At 34.6% G+C, this 22,217-nt stretch overlaps 1 long non-coding RNA gene across 1 annotated transcript in view; it reads right to left on the bottom strand.

Annotated features, from left to right (window-relative positions):
- Nucleotides 1-22,217, bottom strand: part of LOC136848501 (uncharacterized) — a 363,843-nt gene that overhangs the window by 29,375 nt on the left and 312,251 nt on the right. Inside the window, exon 3 of the long non-coding RNA XR_010856037.1 lies at nucleotides 10,265-10,461. This is a non-coding gene — a long non-coding RNA (uncharacterized lncRNA). The remainder of the gene's footprint in view (nucleotides 1-10,264; nucleotides 10,462-22,217) is intronic.

Here is a 22,217-nt window from a genome sequence, read left to right as displayed (position 1 = left end):
ATAAGTAACACTGAATGCAGGCATTATTCAGTGATATGAGCATATTACATCACGTGGAATGTTGTTGCCTCGTTCCTGGAAACGGAAATTGTATTATTAAGAGGGTTCTTCCAGGTACCTGTAAATGACTATATTCATCGAAGCTTATGGCATACCAGTCCAGAAATGACTTCGGGCTGATCTGACAGACATCATTTTAGTGATTTACCAATCTCATATATAATGTTATTAAAGCGTAACGATAGCAAAGGTCTTGGCGTTATAGCTATTCAGGAGACTTAATAATACTTTACTAAGGGAAAGGTTGAATTTCCTTATATATATATATATATACAATATATATATATATATAATTATATATATATATACATATATATATATATATATATATATATATATATATATATATATATATATATATATATATATATATATATATATACACTGTATTTCCACAATGGTCCCATGAATGAAGTACATAAGAGATCCTCACATGAAAATAAATGGAGATACCAAGACTTTCAATTTCATTCCAAATTTATACCCTTAATGATTCAAAAGTAAAACGAGCTGTTCAACATTTTACAAACATAATTTTGTATTGTGATTTGTAGTAACTGCATATTTACCCTAAGTATGATTTTGCTCTGAAGAACGTCTTTTACTTAAGAGCTAGTTAGCTCGTTTTATTCTTATATGTGACCTTATATTGCTTTCTTGTATAACTTGTTCTCTTAAAACTGTTTAGTGCCCTGAAGATGACTTTGGAATAGTTTAAAGTCTTGGCATCTCCTTTGATTTTTACGAGAGGATCTTATATATAATTTATATAAATAAATAAATATATATATATATATATATATATATATATATATATATATATATATATGTATATATATGTACACATATTATATATATATATATATATATAGTGATAGGAACTAACTCTCTCTCTCTCTCTCTCTCTCTCTCTCTCTCTCTCTCTCTCTCTCTCTCTGTTTATCTATCTACCTATCTTTATACATAACTACTTATCCAGCTCTTTTCATGAAAATTCTCTGGAAATTCTATGAGCAATAAGAATGCTTATATGGCCAAACTGCTTACTAATTCCAGTCCAGTACGAAAGAAATTTACTTTCTTTTTTGTATTTAAAATTTATTTCTTGCTACGTGCTAACTGGAACAAACTTTCTCCTATAACCCGAATCCTTTTGTTGATAACGAATATTGTTATTCCAGAATGTTGATAAATATACTTTTAAGTATATCGTACAGGATCATGCAAAAACGGAAACTAATTTTTTTTTCCAGAACCACAGCGATTTGTCTTTTGTTAAAGCCCATCTCAGGAGCATTGTGACAATAGGTGACGTGCCTTTTATTACATTGCATGATGTAGAAGACAGGCAATTGGTTTATACTAGCTTGTGAATAAAGAAAAATGCCGCGAGAAGTATATTTCCTCCAAGAAAATCATATGATGAATAAAAACCTGTCTTAATATTTTTGTATCACAGTTCAAAAAAAATGTTAGCCCCTTCATACTAAAAATTTTTCCTAGATGAATACACACAGGAAATTACCCTCTTTATTATGCAAAATGAAATGATGAATAAAAGAGTAAAAAAACAAAAAAATGCCCCAAAAAGACTCGAGTGAAGGTCCACAATTACAGTTAGTCACACCAAATTGCTCCCGTCCACAGCAGCTGTTCTCTTGGCCGTGGTTCCTCCCAGAAATTGCCGGAGGATTCGATGAGATGGAGGTTAACTGCCTGGGTATTGTTACATAAATTCTATTCAGGACGTTACAAAAACTTAAGTCTGTATCATCATAAGTGTAACCGAGTAGTGGGTCATATGGGTTAGCCGTTACGCTTATATTTATTAGAGTTATACCTACATACATACATACAGAAAATATGTACACATATATGTGTGTACATATGTACAGCACGTGCATATAAATGAATGTGTATTTGCTTGTGTATGTGTCCAAGAATTACACTTTCTCTTCAACAAAAGACCTTGTTCTCAGAAAGGATATTAGTTTAAAACCGAAGGGATTTTAATAATGATAATAATAAAAATATCTACAAGTCACCTTGAAAACAAAAATATATATTGGAACTGTTAATATTTTGTATATTGATCTACTAATTCTTATTTCGATGAAAAACGAACAGAAATCCAATTGTAAAAAGAAAACTGCTTAGAGAGATCGAAGAAAGTTCGAATGAAACTGGGTTGGTTTTATGAAAAATGCTGGTGAATAATATTGTATTCTACGACAGAAAGATGGACATAATTGGAAACCGTTTATGTACAATATATATCATACTATACAAGCTTATGAATTATAGTTTTTTTTAGGGTAACATGTTGCTTCGCTTAGAATAAAATAACGCAATGAAAGATTTTTTTGCAAAAATATATTTATGAATATTTAAAAAAAAATATCATATCATTGATTTTCAATATTCATGCGTGGGTTTGAATATCACAGCATTCACAACGTACTGCTATGATATTCCAATAAGTATTTTTATTACCAATGTGACTTACCGATGTGTATTCATATTATTATGAAAAAGCTTCCGGCGTTAAACTAATATCCTTTGTGATAACACACTCTTTTGTTTAAGAGAAAGAGTGCTACTTTTGGACACTTGCGCCGAGCGTCGTAATTTATTTTTCATGGCAACTGCTTTTGGATGCTAATTGCTAATTTGTTTTTCTCCCCTGAAAAAGTTCGACCGCGGATTTGTTTATTTTCCTTGGAGGGACCGAAAAATATATCCAATTCGAGATCTCTCTCTTTCGCTCTTTCTGCATATATATATATATATATATATATATATATATATATATATATATATATATATATATATATATATATATATATATATATATATATTTCAGGAATTGAACACATGAGAACGTGTTTCACAGAAATAAATTTCTGGCTGGCTCACAGCGGGACCGAACCCCGGTCTTTCGAATGAGAGTCCACGGCATTAGCAATTCGGACGCAAAGGACATAAAAGAAATTGGAACCTAAGTACTACGTACCTGAGGTTTCTCCCGGGCAGGCGCATAGCGTCCAACATACCAGTGAATTTTACTCAACTTCCCGACCCATCAGCGCTCGAACCGCTGACATCTCATTCGACTTAGCCTTTTACTGTGAGATAAGGTGGAAATGAACACATTGGAACGTCCTTCACAGAAATAAGTTTCTGACTCACAACGGGAAAAAACTCACCTACCTAGTACTTAGGTTCGAACTTATTTTGTGACCTTTGCGTCCGAACTGCTAATGCCCTGACCGTCACTCGAAAGACAAGGGTTCGGTCCCACTACAAGTCAGAAATTTATATATATATATATATATATATATATATATATATATATATATATATATATATATATATATATATATATATATAATCTACTGGGTAGGAGGTTATTGTGGGTACTATACACACACTCCCCCCCCCGCACTCTCGCACCCATGCACACACACATACAAGCTGAAGACGAAAAAGAAAAAATGTTGATTTCCCCTGCAAACTTATGCTTGCACAAAGTAATAACTTGGGGAGAGAAAACCGAATATCTGAGAGCTGTAAGAAATTACAGAATATCAAAGGATATTAGTGCGAAGGATTAATGTATAATTCTTTTCTCCATTTAACAATTCAGCTGGAAACAAGAGAATGTTGATAGTTCACAGGTTTATGACGGTAATTTTGCTAATAAAAAGTAGTGGACTGAATGGCAACACTCGCTCACTCACTCACTCTTCAGGTCAATTTTTGTATGCAATGTCGGGCTGGTTCGAAGTGTGGAAGTACTGCGAATTACTTAGAAAGCTCGTTTATGAACATATCAGCGTTGGTTTTTAATGTGGTTAATACATCATATAGCCTAATAATCTTGCGCAATCAGCGATTTTTTTTAAGATTCATATATATGACCCGATTTTTTATTTTCATGAATTTTATGATACACAATAACCAATGCCATCTCTACCGGCTGCTGCTACATTAAAAAAAAAAGCTTTCCTTATTATTGATTACAAATTCTTTGTGAAGAGTGAAGAGATATATTCCATCAGTTGTCCTCCATTTTTCGATAACTTTCATTTTCCAATAATTAAAAATTGGAAGAAAGCCTGCCCTTATCTGTAATTGGGTCATCTTGTCCAGCCTCGCTTTTCTCGTGATATTAAACTGCTTCAAAGGAACCACGAAAGTGTGAAGAAGTTGTGTGACAATAAGTGATTTGCGCATGCGCCCTCGAGTGTGCCGGGATACCTGGTTGGTAAAAATGTCTTTGACGTTACAAGAATGTCTGTGAAAACGAGATGTTACGACTGTACACATTTTTATTCAAGAGAACAAATGACCTTTATCAGCACGAATACTGCACACGCCGCTATACGCGACGATCTGAAATTTAAAAGAGATTTTGATTTCTCATTCTTTTCGCAGATCAACGGAGGCTGTAAAGAGCGAACTTTTTTGCCCACGCGCCCTCGAGCGTGTCTGAGGAAACTTGCTGTATTAAAACGATTTTTTAATCGCCTCATTTCGACCGCTAAAGGAAAGTTAGCAGATAAGAAGGCGATCTGGGAATGTCCCTTAAAGCGTTTGGAAAGATTTGGCGGTAAATGGTTGTTACAAATTGAGGAATTAAAGAAAATGGAATTAGAATTTTGTAGTAAGATGATGGTTGCGCAGCTGCAGATCTGTTACATAAATGTGGATTTGTACTTCCTTTAAGACGACGAAAGAGTTGTAACATTGCACGAAGGAACCTTTTGTTAAGCTTTCAGAGTCAGCTGACAGTTCTCTGCACTGAAAACGAATTAAAGGTCATTTACTAGCAATATTTTTACAAGACAAAGTCGCAAAATACAAAACTGGGAAGAAAATAACACTATAAAAATATATGTAAATATATGATAAAGCCAAATTATTCCGATAAAACTAATAAAGATTCACTTGAATTTGACGCTATGTCAATCACAGGTGAAGTTTCTGCTAGGCCTAACTGTCTCTTAACGCAGTCTCAATTCACCATCATTAGCGTGGAAATTTGATAGTCTGCCCCACGAATAGCCCTTTACCAAGCGTAAAGTGTTTGTCACAGAATTTCAATACGACATTTATCGCCGTTTGAATGATTTAAGTCCTAATTGAGATGCACTTTCATGCGTCCAATAATTTGCATGCATTCTGCTTCCTGAAATGTGTCTTTTTCTTCTTTCGCCTAATCTATCCCTTTCTTAAAAATACATTAAAATTCAAGAGCCTCATAACTTGCTGGTCCTTAAAAAACTCAGAGCAAACCTGCCTCGTTACCGATGCAAGCGGATATGTCAAACGTGATTGAAACAATCATTCAATAATTAATTTCTAGAGGACCAGAAATACCTCATCAAATCTCTATATCATATTAAATAAGTCACTGCGCTTTACACAAGCCTTTTAAGTGGTAAACATCCTGAAAGAACAAAACATTTCTTTGTTCGTTTGGAATATTTAGATCTCTGGTTTTCAGATAATCGTTGTCTACGGATGCCTGATAAGCATCCTGTCACAAAACAACGGCTCTAAATATTCAGCAAGAGCCAGACCACTTAGTCCCCTCCCGCAGAGATGGAATAAGTGAGCGATCAGGGACAGTATGACACGCCCCAAATTCTGAACAGACCGCAACCCTCAAAGGACACGCGGGCTCCCAGCAAAGCCCAAGCAACATTTCATTTAGGACTTTGAGACCTTTCATATATATATATATATATATATATATATATATATATATATATATATATATATATATATATATATATATATATATATATATCGTTATTGTTTCTGCATATGAATAATTGTATTTTACCCACAGTAACGCTTACATGTATCATGACTACACTCTTTTGATACATATGCACTTTATGTTCATTATTTTTAAAACTGTAGATATAAAACTTAATATAATTTTAAGGACAGCATTACGCAAATGCAGCATACATTATATACTGTCATTTGAAGGTCACTGATACACATTTCCATCCGTAAGATGAGACGAGAAGGTTGTTAATTCTAGATAGCTGGTAGCAGACTGTTGTGGAAGAAGAAGAAGAAGAAGAAGAAGGAGAGAAGAAGAAGAAGAAGAAGAAGAAGAAGAAAAACGATGTCAGCTTATTTCTCACCATATACATCCACAGTCAATCACAAATATACTTTAACCCTTTTCCCCCTCTCGAACTACTGCTCAGCCTCCCTTTTGTTCTTTCTATTCAACAAATCTCTGAAATTCAAGTTTATTTCCTTCACCTTTATATATAGTTCCATTTTTATCGAGTAAACGGTACGTTTGTTCAGATTCTCACGTTAGTTTCTATCACTCCCTTCTTTTGCTCTCGTCATTCCTTTCAGCGTACATTTTCCCTCCTTTTGCATATCACTGTTTAAACTTCTTCCACTGAATTATCATTTCACTACTTCATTATATCATTATACCCCTTTTCCTGTACCCCTGTAACAGCATATAAGCTTTACATACCCATTCCTCTTCAGTGTCTCTCTCTGCCTGATTGGTTTTCTATTCACGGCCTCGTTCTAGAAGTTTTAATAATTCCTTATTATGCAAATTATTTGTCTTAATCGGTGGTAAAGCTAGATTTTGAAGCCTTCACTTCCCATTTGATATTTATTTCTCTAATCTCTATTGCTGTCCTATTTAAGTTAAGTATATCTTTGTTTAACCAGACCACTGAGCTGACTAACAGCTCTCCTAGGGCTGGCTCGAAGGATTAGATTTATTTTACGTGGCTAAGAACCAACTGGTTACCTAGCAACGGGACCTACAGCTTATTGTGGGATCCGAACCACATCATGACGAGAAATAAATTCCTCTAATTCTTCATTAGCTGGTGGGAGAGTCGAACGCTTGGCCAACAGCGTGCCAGACGACAGCTCTACCCACCCCTCCAACGAAGAACTTGTTGTCCTATTGGCAAATTGCCCAGGGCACACTGAGGAGTTCTGAGTAAGTGCCAGATCCCTGACTACTAATTAATGTTTTTGCTGCTTCTTTCATCAAGGTTTTATGGGTTGGTCTTCTTTTCCAACTTCTGTATGAGTGAAACTAATATTTCATCATCTGCATTGGTTACGTTCTACAGTCACTCTATAGTGTATGGGAAAAAGATAATAAAGTGTTTACTGATCATTTCATAATTTGCAGGTACTTAGCCAATTCACCTGGAAGAATCCTCGGAGTAAATTAGGGAAAGTATTCGCCTCCGATGAAAACAACCTATAACTCAACGAACATCAACAGCAAGAAGCAATCCACTTCAAGAAGATGAAATGTTACGTAACGACCGGCACTCAAAAGACTGAGAATACCTGTGTAAGATTCCAATAATTGAGCGATATCGCACCTTGAACACGTTTTCCGTCGCGAATCTCTTGATTTTGAAAGATCAAAGCTGGTCGGCGAGATTGCTTTTCGGTCTCATTTGTTGGAAAGCGAATGGTGAAAGTACAACGGAGAAAGTCATGTGCTATTTACATTTTAACGCACAATAATTAATTCGGCCCTAACAGTTCTGTGCAAAAATGGAACATTCATTTTCACATGACTAGATTTTAAGTGATAGGAGCAAGTTACGATACATCAATGTTCAGTATACTGATATTTCATGTTTAAAGCTATATGGCCCGTTTACCGGAGAACAGGTGGAAGCTTCGTCATGCCATGTAAGTTTAATAACACGATTATAACACTTATATTTGTCGTTAGCCGCAAATCTTGAATGAAGTAATTTTCGAAGATTAATGATAACCTTTTGATAGTCTGTATATACAAGCAGACTTTTTAATTGGTCTGTACATACAGTTAATGATTACTGACTCTGCAAACAAACAAGCATCCACGCCCGAGCACCCTCATATGAGCAAACACATACTTACACACACACACACACACACACACACACACACACATATATATATATATATATATATATATATATATATATATATATATATGAACAATTTTACGGAAAGAATCACCTTTAATACATATCCTTAACCAGAGAAATTAATAAGCATTTAAGCGTGACGGCGGGAGGTAAACGGCGAAAAAAAAAAAAAAAAATGGGAAGTAACGATTAAGACTTTTACCGAAGTTTATTACTTCAAATTTATATCTATTCATAACGCCACCTTCCTATAGTTTAAAGCCTCATGTCAGGCATTTCTCAGTCACCTTACAGCCGCAAGGCCCAAGAAATTCCTGCTTGTAGGAATAAAAGAAAAAATAGGCGTCGTTTCATTTCCCTGTTAAACCTGCTTCCTCAGAGCAAATATTTTCTTTTTCACTTGACAAAAGCAAAGCCAAACAGTGCGAGAAACCTGTCCGGTGGGGATGGTAGCTGCTCACAAAGAGTCGTTTTATAGACTGAAATTATTGTTTTTCGCGCTAATTTTTCAGCCTTTTACAGAGCTCATGATGCATGTACTTGCAGACATAATCCTATACGCCCGTGTGCGTGGACACACACACACGCACATATACGTATATGTATATATATTATATATATATATATATATAAATATTTATATACACATATATATGTATATATTATATAATGTTAAGTGGGAAACCACTTCCTAAGCAAACCCAAACCTCCAAACTGCCTGGCAATATAATAACGTAATTTTCGTACTGATACCTAACTGAGGAAGGGCGTGAGAAACTCGGCCCCTATGTAAATTTCTCTCCATGCTCCCCTTTTTGGTGCATCTGTTTATCTCTTCTAAAAACCTGGTGACTGCTTGAATGACCTCTTTTCTGATAAAGGCGAATAGAGACGAAGCCTGCCGAAAATACGCCAGAAGGGTTGAGTCCCCCATAAAGACTGGCGAACATGGTTAGCCAGAAGTCACCAGGATTTAGAAATTCTAACATAGAAAACGAGGTGACTGAACCGCCATCTTGCGATCCCAGTGACCTCTGGAAGGAGCAAGAAGATAAGGCCCCGAGGTCATATACGGCGAGAAACAGCGGTCGTCGGAATTACGGGCTGCTCTAGGAGCAAGAGCCCGTGCTGGCACAAGGTCAGCTAAATCTAAAACAACAAAACAAGGTCGTCGGCCCCAGAATGATGGAAGAATCCTCCCGGTAGCAGACCGACACTCATTCCCTTGCATGCGCCTTATTGAGCTGACCCCTCCACGTGGTCACCTTCCGACCACCCAGTCACATTACCCATGCATTCCCATTAAAATCATCCCTCCAGACCTGGTGAATTCGACGAGGCCCCTCCATCGCTCCGTTATAAGGTAACGTCCTGATTTGAGGTTCTATCAACAGTCACGTCTCCTTAATCCTCCACTGCGCTCTCATTTTCTTTTCTGAAGTGCGAGTTATCACAAAGACCTGACTCGCTTAGCTCAGTGTGAATTTTAATGCAAGCGTATCTACCAGAATCGAGTTATCTTGGCACCCTCTGTGCAACCCTCGATTCGCCCGAGATCGTTATAATTATCCTTGTGTAACTGTTGGCATTGTTAAATTGCAGACGGTACATCGGCTGTGGAAACATCGACTTGTCTTGTGCCTCTTGCAGTGAAAAGGCCACTGCAATCAATTCTTCAGCATCCCTTTCAAGAGGAGTAATCATAGACTCTTCAATATTTGGAACAGTACTAGAATAACTAACCACCTGGCAGCCCCCTGTTGTATCTGCCTATCATTCCCAAGTCTTCTGATTGACGTGTTTAATTATAAATATATTCTATTTAAAGTGAACCTGAGTGCTTATCGGCAAAAGCCCCTTGTTGAAGTACGGCCTTCGGCCCAACTGTTTTTTTATTTAGTTTCCTACCTGACCTAGAAATTGCAGTTAGAATCTTCTCAAGGTGTATTAGTAAGCCCCCCGTTCACGAGCTAGACCCCAGGTTGGATCCCTCAACAAGGAATACAGTAAGTAGGCCAGGTAAGAACCTAAAAATATATATATGTAAATATTTATATAAATATAAATATATAATATATATATATATATATATATATATATATATATATATATATATATATATATATATATATATATATATATATATATGTGAGAAGAAAATAACGTTACAACAAAATAATTCCGAAATTCGATAATTTGTTCCATCAAGAGCCCTTTCTCAGAGGTAAAACGTGTATTAACGAATTTAAATTAACACTTACCACCGGTTGAATTATATGCAGTAGGTACCAAGGCACATCATGCTTCTAACTTCCGAGCAAGCTGCTTGGAGCAAGCTTCAAGGGCGTTAATTCTGGCGGAAGCGGCAATGGGTCCGAGTGAGGTTAATGGCTACATCGCTCTTCATTAATAAGTGGTGAAGAAAGCTGCAGTTCGGATGCTTTGTGTGAAGGAGGCCCTGTGAGAAAACATCAGTTTCTTAGTACTTTCATTTCTTAGAGACTTTAAAGAACAGAATATTTAACAGCCATTTTATTTACGAGCTTTTGGTACACGTCACTCACTGTTTCTTAGCCACGTAAAATAAGTCTAATCCTTCGGGCCAGCCCTATGAGAGCTGTTAATCAGCTCAGTGGTCTGGTAAAACTAAGGTATATTTAACTCACTGTTATTCGGCTAGACGATTTATCTTTTTCTACCACTAAGAGAGAATAATTGCCACTTCGTAGTTCATTACAAAAGATCTTAACTATTTTTATCAAGACCAAACTATTCAGGCATGTCATACCAGAACCAAGAATATTAATATTTTTTTACCAGTCAGACATTAATAAGCAGTTAACAACCATCACACCGAATGAGTATGATGATTATGATTTCGAATAAAAATACGATCGGCAAGAATTAGGAGGCCACTTCTTCGATGTGGGCTAAAACGAGAAGCTCCTTTTTCAACATTCTGGGCCTGAGACAGGATGAGCCTGTGGTTAACGAACCGGTCCTTTAAAAAAAAAGGGGGGGGGGAGGGGCTGCAAAACGAGAGAGAGAGAGAGAGAGAGAGAGAGAGAGAGAGAGAGAGAGAGAGAGAGAAATAGCTTGAATGCCTGGTGAACGACGCAACTGGTCACAATGAATTCAAAAGCACTTATATCACAAATTCTTGAACTATCAAAATTTCAGATTTAAGGGCACTTCTTCCATGTTTGTAGATTACTGTAATATAAAGGAGCTGAGTTATACTATTATTATTATTATTATTATTATTATTATTATTATTATTATTATTATTATTATTATTATTATTATTATTCAGTCTTTTATAGGCAACCAGTTCAAGGGGAAATTACCTTTCATGTGAAAATTGCATAAAATTGAACAGAAGCAGAAAAAAGGAAACATTACGATATGAAAACACAATGAAACAAATAAAAATAAATGACTGAGTGATACAAATCTGAAACCAACCGGCAAAAAGCCATGTTCCTCCTCCGAGTCTTCGAAATACTCGGCCCGGAATTCTCGGAAAGAGACGAGAGCCAGGAAGGAAAGTAAAACCGGGAGAAGAAAGTACAGAGAGTCTGATGCTGCCAATCTAAAGATGCGTCTTTCCTTTTCGTTGAAGTTAAGACCGTGAAACGTGTCTGCAGTCAAGGGAAAAAATGGAGACGTGAGTATTTTTGCTTGGGGTGGCAATGCACAGTCTCGGGGTTTTGGTAATGGCAGGGTCGGATATACCTTTCATTTTAGTATGTTTTTCCATAATAATAATAATAATAATAATAATAATAATAATAATAATAATAATAAGAAGAAGAAGAAGAAGAAGAAGAAGAAAAAGAAGAAGAAGAAGAAGAGGAAGAAGAAGAAGAAGAAGAAGAAGAAGAAGAAAAAGAAGGGGCAGCAGAATTTTCCTAGTTTTTGTACCATTATTTCCGTATAGTGGAGCAACACTTTTACATATGTTTATCTATACATTTATTATTATTATTATTATTGGAGTTTTTGTTGTTGTTATTATTATTTTTGTTGTTGTGGTTTTTTGCTACTGTTGTTACTGTTGTTGCTCTTGAATAGGTTAAAAGCTTTAGAAACACCACAACTTGTTTTCATATCATGACACGGATAATCAGTGGGAAATCTTCTTGGAGAAGCAATTACAGGATTACTTCCCGTGGCTTCCTATTGATTACATTCTGCATTGGTAAAAAAATGACATAAAAGAAAAACTTAAGTGTTGAAAAGTACACCTAAATAATATATCTAAGCCATTATAGATCTCAAATTTTTGGTTATATACTTATCATGTTTTTTTATACATTATATTTAAGTACACAGTTACTGAGCACAATGTTAGGATTAGACATCCATCGCTTTCTTAAATTCCACCTTTTGTTTCAGGAGGGCGCCTATTAAAATATCACTGAGATCTGCACTCTTATTCCCCGAAGTTTCCTTTCTTGGTAGGGTTTTTCTTCTGTAGCTACAGTGTGAGTTTTCATAAACAATGAAAAAAATAGAGAGCTTTAAATAAAGACGGAAGTGTATATATTTAAATTTTCCATTCATATATATATATATATATATATATATATATATATATATATATATATATATATATATATATATATATATATATATATATATATATATATATATATATATATATATATATATATATATATATATGTTCTATGTACTCAGCAGTTATCAAAGTTTTTAATCACATTTCATTTGTGTATTTCAGGTACCCTGTTGATGAAAAAGGTACTGTTCAATGAACCCCTAAAAAATGGCTACCCCTCAAGAAAAGGCACAATGTGTGTCATGGTTTATTGAAACAAAATCGGATAAGCAGACTCGGCGAAAATGCAGAACTTAACATGGAAGACACCCACTGTCATGTCTGTCAATTCCTGTAGGGCACGAGAAATTTATGGAGACAGGGACAGTGTTGGGTAAAGGGAGGAGTGGACGACCAAGAACTGAGGAAAACATCGATCGTGTAAGACGAGCCTTTGATCGTTCTCCTGCAAAGTCCATCCATACTGCTGCCAGACACTTACAGCTGTTACGTTCAGCAGTGCACAAAGTTCTACGCAAGAACTTGCGATTGTACGTTTACAAAGTGCAACTCATACAGGGACCCGAGCCAAATGATAAACTAAAATTAATAAAATTTGCAGTTAACATGCTGGAACAAATTCCTGAGGATGTAACATTCGTCAACTGAGTTTGTTATACAGATAAGGTAACCTTTCATGTTTCAGGGAAACTGAATACATAATGTAAGAATCTGGGGAATCAGAACATCCACACGCAACTAGGGAACTTCACCGAGACAGTCCAAAGGTGAATGCATGGCATGGGATTATGTGCAAACAAATCATTGGTCCATTTTTCTCCAAAGAGACATCAATTACTGTAGATGTTTACCTTGACCTTTTGACTGAATATGTGGCACCACAACTAGGTGACCTTCAACCAACCTTCATTTTCCAGCAAGATGGTGCACCACCACATTGGGGACTGCATGTTTGTGGGTTCCTAAATCAAACATTTCCAGACTGGTGGATTATATATATATATATATATATATATATATATATATATATATATATATATATATATATATATATATATATATATATATATATATATATATATATATATATATATATACATATATATATATATATATATATATATATATATATATATATATATATATATATATATATATATATATATATATATATATATATATATATATATATATATATATATATATATATATATATATATATATATATAATATATATATAAATGATCGAAGACAAACATTCGTGATATAATTTCTGACAAAATATACTCAAATGCCCAGAAGCAGTAATTTCATCTCCACTGGATATGAAAAAAGAAGGAAAACTCATTTAATAGTAACCTGGGACGTGCGAGATGTTTTTAATAACGTAATTTTTAACAGGAAGTCTTTCCATCCCGCCGAAAGAACGCCAATTTTTTTTTATTTCCCTTTAATAGGACTTAATAGACTCGGCTCAGTTCATTAAAAGTTTACTACGGTGATTTTACTTGCATCAGCGCGTCTTTTAATTATCGCACATGTTAATCACCTGGTAAGTGTAATACTGTTTTTTATCTGTATTTTAATCATTGCTTTATTAAAATTAGTTTACTATATCGACATCCTAGGTTAAAATTCACTGTCCACTAAAATAAAAAATAAAAAAAATTTAAAATTCATTAATGCTAATAGATCTCTGGTCACATTTTGGTTCAATTTTAGACATTTAAATATTTTATGCATATCATTTGTACAAAATAGTCTGTCATTTATATATGATGTTATATACCGATGTTATATACCAATAGCAGAGTCCTTCAAACGAAAAATATATAAAATATATTTAGTTTCATGAACCTTTATGGGCTGTGCGCACTACTGACGCCACCGTTTGTAATTAATCCAGCCGCTTGGTTTTATACACATACACACACACACACACACACACACACACACACACACACACACACATATATATATATATATATATATATATATATATATATATATATATATATATACATAACCATATAAACAGAGAGAGAGAGAGAGAGATCGCACAATGTATATATTTTTCTGTCCATCCAAGTGAAATAAACAAATTCACGGTAAAGCTTTTTCAGGGGAGAAAAACAAATTAGCAATTAGCATCCAATGGAAATTGCCATGAAAAATAAATTACGACGCGCGGCGCAAGTGATGCACGGTGAACGCTATGATATTTCAAAACCATTACGAATATTGAAGATCAGTGGTATATTATTTTTAAAAAACGTAGATATATTTTTGCAAATAAACTTTCATTGAGTTATTGTAAGCCATGTAACAATTGTCCATAAAGAAAACTATAATTCGAAGTAGGAATAGATACGATATGTATTGCACATATACTTTTTCCCAATGAAGTCCATCTTTCTGCCGTAGAATAGAATACCATCTTATTCAATAACATTTTTCGTAACACCAACCCGACTTTGCCCGAACTTTATTCGATTCTCTAAGCAGTGATCGTTTTCTATATAGAATACTGTTTGTTTTTCATCGAAATAAGAATGAGTAAATTGATATATAAAAGTAAAGTACTGTTTTAATAACATTATATATGAGATTGGTAAATCACTGAAATGATGTCTGCTAGATCAGCCGTGAGTAACTTCTGGAGTGTTGTGCTATAAGCTTCGATGAATATAGTCATTTATAGGTACTTGGGAGAACCCTTTGAATAATGCAATTTCCGTTTCCAAGAACGAGCCAACAACATATTCCACATGATATGCCCACATCACTGATTAATATCGGCCACCAATGTTATTTATTTGCTTTGTTGGTAGAATCGTACGAATGAACAAATAAAGAAACTTTGTGCTAATCGATGACACAACTTATTCTTTTTTCGTCCTTATAATCATGGACGATTTTCAAATAATATCCGTATGAACATAGCGAAGGGTAACATTAAAGCTTGTTACGTTAATATTGGAGCCAACTGACAGCCTGAAACGTTGCAGACACTTACAACAAACATTAATTGTCTGGTTCAAGCGACGGGGCAGAAGCCATGTAAGCGGGTATACATAATTTTAAATATGCGAGAGAGAAAGAAGTACTAATCAACTGAAAGGATTCTAATCGTATTCTTCCTGAAATGAAACGTGGTGTGTTACATAATAAAATCGGAATAGATACGTCTAATGTCGTCTCTGTTGCTCGCGGCGCTGTCGTTAAAGCCTCATGGAAAGTGGGACGAGCCCTGTTTGGAATTCATAATTCCATTCGTGCTTCGTAATGCCGGATGGCGCATGAAAAGGAGAAAGAGTTATGGTGCAATATGCAGTTTATTGTTTTAATAAAAGCACAGGACATGTTGTTACATAACGGGGCCATTCACAGGTATCGCTGTTTGTTCGGATTTATATCACTCTTTCTTATCCTTTAGTATTTTGTGAGGTACATCTAATAAATTATATATTCATTTAATTTTGGAGATGGAGATTATTCTTTCCTCTTCTGTGGTGTTCTAATCAGTCTCCAACTCAACGGATTTACATCCGATGTCCTATGAAAAATAGGATATTGTAAGTGAAGTATTTGTTGTCTTTCTTCATCACGAACCCAGGTACCAGGTAACTAGGACATGGGTAAACTTACTAGGGCCTGATAACATCTAATATAACTTGCTGGTTATCTTCCAAGTAGCTGCTTTCCTAAGAAATACTACAACTACCTTAAAGTCGATGATGTTGGTGTAAGTTACAGGAAACTTAGACCTCGGTAATCTTTGATATCTGTGATAATTTTGTAACCGGAAGCCAGAGTGATTCAATGAAATGCTTGTGACAAAAACATTACTAATTTTGCAAAAGTATTTTGACAACGTAATACTTGGGTAACTGAAATCTGAAAAGTAGAAAGATTTCTTTTGTTTAATCCATTACTTGTTTTGTTTCTTGAGGGAAAGAGAGAGTTTTACATTCTGATGTAAGACAAGCAGTAGAATATTTTTTAGCGTATTGTAATATTATTTTCAGTTTCGTTATTATAAAAGGTATCGTGCTACGGGAACTTTAAGTTTAAATCAAGTATGGCGTCTTTTCCTTTACACGGATTAGTTACATATTGCCATAGATTTTGGCTGCAATTAACGATACCATTTCCAGGTAAAAAAAAAAAAAATAATATTCGCCCTAATAACTGGACGGGAACTTCGTAATAAGGATTTTTTTTATAGAGATGATAATTAAAAAGGGAAACATAATTCCTTATCTAGCTTCGGCTCGAAGAGAAGAGATGAAGAGGAGAAAAAGTAATAAAACGGGAGCCTTAATCCTGCAGGAGGTGACAGACCTGTCTCCCTCAGAACGGAAGGTTTTATGATGGTGAATTACTAAAGAAAAAAAAATATGTGATAAACTCGAAAGGGCGTTTTAACGACACAATTACGGAAACCTCACGATGGGGAAGCGAGAGGGAAAAATTTTCATGAATATTCAAATATAAATCTGAATGAAATTACGAGATTCTATTTCAAAGTCATTTGAATGCGGAATGACTTCCATCATTCAGAAATTTCCCAGAAACCAGGTTGAAAAAATAATGATAATATGTACTTCCACTTCGGTATTTTAGTCCTGAATTAATGACTTCGTATTATATGCCATGGAGTCTTCGTTATAAATTTGAAGTTCGCAGGGGGGGGGGGGAATATTGGAATATTGCTTTTAAAGTCGTTGAAATAGTGAGAAGGTGAATGAATATACACGCAAGGAAGATTTTGTTTATTCTTTTTCAAATTATGACTGGAGAATTATATCTCTCAATACATGAAGCATTTTTGTTATTGTAAAATTATATAAACAGAAAACATACTTTGGTGTGTGTACAAGTTTGTTTGTTTGCGTAATAACTATTGGTTCACAGATAACACACAAAAAACGAACATATTAAAAATTGGGACTAACCTATACACAAAGGGAGTTATTTATTGTAGGCTAATTGCGTAATCCTGATTTCAAAACTGCTCGTTTTTGGAATTGTACTGGGATGACAGTAGACTTATCCACTCAATCATGCTTAATAGATGAAACCACAAACATATGCAAAATGAGGACATAGTGCCATTTACGCTGTTGTGTTGGTGCTTGCATTTCAGAACTTTGAAATAATATCACTAATATCTTTATACAGAAGCGTATCTTTAAAACCTTTACATTTAAAGATGCCCTTCCTTACCTTGCCTTTCACGTTAAACCTGGGTCTGTGCGAGTTACGGCCTTGGAGTGAACGATTATTGGAAATTCCATATGACCCTTTCGTGCGTACAAGTGAATACAAAAGAATAGGCAAGGCTCTGTTCGTGAGCGAGATTTTCTCAACGATTTTTAAATCATAGCCAGTGTCCCATGGACACGTTTTCTGTCTTGTCAAGTATTCTCAAATGAACGCTTTACAGAAATAACGCTACTTTCAGTTACAATATTTTATTTGCTGTCATTTTCCAGCCCTTGGAGAGCTGTTAATCAGCTCAGTGGTCTGGTTAAACTAAGGTATACTTAACAGGTCCTCGAAATTTGGTATATTTTATATATATACAGTATATATATATATATATATATATATATATATATATATATATATATATATATATATATATATATATACATATATATACTGTATATACAGTAGGTATAATATATATATATATATATATATATATATATATATATATAAAAGTGAATGTTTGTATATTTGTTTGGCTTCTATAGAAATCCAAACCGTTTGACAGACCCAGGACGAAATTTTGCACATGGCCTCCATGTCACCCGAGAAAGGGTTTTAACTCAAAATCAAACCCCTAACTGTGACAGACATACAAACTCAGAAAAACCAAATGAAATTTTCGTCTGTACATCACCTTTTCCTTCAGTTTTCTGGTTTAATTCTCATTTTTCACCCGACGCTTCACCTTTTCTTCTGGCGCTGTCAGAATCACGATTAACCTACAACAATAAACCCCCTATAACATCAATTTTTGCTCAGAATTTACGTTAATTTTGATATTTACTTCCATCTAATTAAGGTAACTCTAATCTATTTAAGATTGTTTTAATAAATGTAAAAAGTGATTGTGATTAACTTGATAAGGATGTTTATGGGAATGATCTTTAGACTGTGAAGGAAAGCAAATATCGTTTTATATACGTTAGGCGGGCATGGAAGTCAATGATGTGGAAATGGCAACACTGGGTCCGTCTGTTGTTGCACGAGAGACAGACCTTCTCCCCTCCCACACGCACACACACAAACACACAGACACACCTAAGTGTGAACTGTAGAAATACAGTATCTTTTATTTATTTTCTTTGTTCACTGGAGATACTTTTTATTATCTTCTGACCAGGAACGTAATTTCCCCTCCCCCTTCCCACCCCCTCTATTTTCCCCCTCACCCTCCCTCCCTTCCCCATCCCTCTTCCCTTCTTTCCCCCTCCCCTTCACCCTTCCCCTCTCCCTTCTCCCGCCCTTCCCTTCCATCTTCCCTCCCCTCCTCCTTCCCTCCCCTACCCGTAGATGTCATTCCGAGTTTTCCCGGGCAGCAACGGCCTGGTCAGCTAGCATATATATATATATATATATATATATATATATATATATATATATATATATATATATATATATATATATATATATTATTATGAGTTTCTTGTTCGAACACAAGTCGTTACATTTGAAATTATCGATAGCCAATGGCATCGGTATGATCTTAAATTGGAATATAGGATATAAGATTTAGATCACAGGCCAAGCCCTTGGACCTATGAGGTCATTCTGCACTGAAAGTGAAATTGAAAGTAAAAAGGTTTTAATGGTGTAACAAAAGGACACCCTCGCAGTTCCACTATGAAACAATTGTTAGGAGAGTCTGCAAAGTAAACTGGAGGAAAGAGAATATGAACAGAGGTACAGTAAAAGGAAGGAAAGGGGTTGCAGCTAGGGTTCCGAAGGGAAGCTGCAAAGAACCTTAAGTAATGCCTAGAGTGTATCGTATGAAGTGCACTCAAGGAGCTACCAGCCTTCGGGAGTTTTGATCTTAGAAATAGTTGTACTTTGAAAGCACCATATGATCCTGCATTCATCCTTTTTGGTTTATGCAAAACGGTAAAATTACTATAATAATTTCAAATATGTTTCCCAACCTTTCATTAAATGGGCAAGCGTGCTGTCGATAAGACCATACACCGTGCCGAGTAATTATGTTTCTACAAACTCCAACTATTTGAGATTAATAGAGTAACATGTTTAATATAATAAAAATGTTTATTTATCAATTCACATATGTAATCTTTTTACTTGGTAAAAAAAACCCACTATCAAACAAACGGAACACCATAATCTGTCCACACATATACTGGCGTTTAATAATTTATTTATATAATCATTTATTTATTTATTCACGAATCTCTCTCTCCTTCTCTCCCTCTCTCGTTCTCAAGATAAATGGCAGACGTCAAGTGTTGGCTGGAATTACGACTTCCAGCCAAAAATCAACACGATTCCCGGCATTGTTTATTTAAGCCAGAACTTTCCTCGCTGGGGGAAAATGTTTTGCTCGTCGAAGACGAATTGAGGGTAAAGTGTTTGTTGCAAAAGGCTTGTTGCAACGTCCGGAGGAAACAAATAGTTCAAAGACTCTGTACCTAGAATTGCCATTCAGGGGAATACTTTCTTAGAACGAATTAAAAAACACAAAAATCTGTAGCCTCTGTTCCGCCATTCAAATCTGTGCCTTATTAATAATGAATACATAAAATATGAATTAATCTTCCTCTGGTAGGTGCGCTTTTTGACTGCCAATTCAGAGTTTCAGATTTTCAGTGCAGAAACTTATTCAGGCAAACGGGAGATAGAAGTTCATCGGGACATTTGCAACCTGTTACAAAATATTTGATCTTTTAATACCACAAATGATTTAGTAATGTTCGAAAATATCAACTGATGATACAGAAATGAAAAAATATCAGACCAATAAAAAATCGGGTTACTAATGGTTAAAAAAGTTTTTAAATTTCTCTCCAGCCGAGAGTAAGAGGCTTAAAATATTTCTAGGTTTATAAACACTTGCCAGTGTTTATTGAAAAACTAAGAATAGTATTCTTCTGAACACACAAGCTATTGGGCTGGGTAACCTAATGCCCTTATCATTCCCAGCCTGTATGAAACAGAAAAACTAATAACGGCTTCAGTAGAAGTATCAGATTTCGAGAGATATGCGTCATAAACAAGGTCATGAAACCCTGTTTGAATCGTTCTACAAAACGACGATTTTCTTTATATCACTGTCACCCGAATTCAAGGGTTTTAGCCGGAAATATATGCAGGGTTTATATAACAAATTAAATTAGAGAACAAGTGGAAAATATCAAGTATTGAATTTAGAAAATGGAAAAAATAGAAACTATATGTAACTCGGAATTGGTGTTAGTCCTCTCTACGTCTAAAAGGAAAGATAAAAAAGAAAAGTGACTGAACAATAAAAAAGCAAAGGTATGCAATCATAATTCCTAAAAGTGAGGTCTCGCAGAAGCTAATTATTACCACGGTAAAGAGCCGGTTTAAGAATGATTCGTGATCGCAGGAGTGAGCACGTCATCTATTTGCAACTTTTCAGTTCAGGCCTTTAAGGGTTAAGAAAAATAAGTGTGTTTATGTGATATTCGCAAAATAAGATGAAGATTGCGGCATTGTTTTTTTCCTTTAGGATTATTAATCACTATAAGTGCCAACTCTTAAAAAATCTCTCTCATGAAAAACAATCCGACCCCCTTGATGACAACGTAATCGCCTTTCCTGATTAGTAAAATGTTTAGAGAAGGAGCCTTAATATCCTCCCCAAGATTAATTACTTTATTTTTCTTATGCAGGTAAAGAGTTTGTTGTACTTTTTTATTACACTAAGAATAAAATCTTGTTGTTTATGAATACTTTTCGCGTGTTTTTTTTTATTTTTTACCGATGTTCGCTGATTAACTAATGCACTTAGTGTATGTCGATTTTACTGAAATTTCTTGTTATCACCGTGTCATAAGAAATCATAAGCTTGTTACTGTTTTACTAATGTCACAAGAGTAGAAAACTCTAGTTTTATATACTGTATATATATATATATATATATATATATATATATATATATATATATATATATATATATATATATATATATGTATTTACACAAACAAACACACACACACATATATAATTATACATTATATATATATATATATATATATATATATATATATATATATATATATATATATATATATATATATGTGTGTGTGTGTGTGTCCAAGTATGTATGTATGTATGTATCTTTCTCTCTGAAGTTCACCAGTGCTTTGGTAATAAAATCATTATGCTTATTTGGATGGTGAAGGTAAACTGAAAAATATTTACCTTCTATAGACAACTCAGATGTTTTTTTATCAAACAACTAAATGTTCGGGACACATTGCTAATAAAACTGCGAATTCTTTTGTTTTATTACTTTACTGAAACTAACAATTATCTGAAAAACATATAACATAAATCACCACTCTTAAATCATCCTTTTCTTTGTGGCCACAGACGTGGGCAAT

This window comes from Macrobrachium rosenbergii, chromosome 19 (genome assembly GCF_040412425.1).
Source record: "Macrobrachium rosenbergii isolate ZJJX-2024 chromosome 19, ASM4041242v1, whole genome shotgun sequence".
Classification (NCBI taxonomy): Eukaryota; Metazoa; Arthropoda; class Malacostraca; order Decapoda; family Palaemonidae; genus Macrobrachium; species Macrobrachium rosenbergii.
This window is presented reverse-complemented; position numbering and strand designations above follow the sequence as displayed.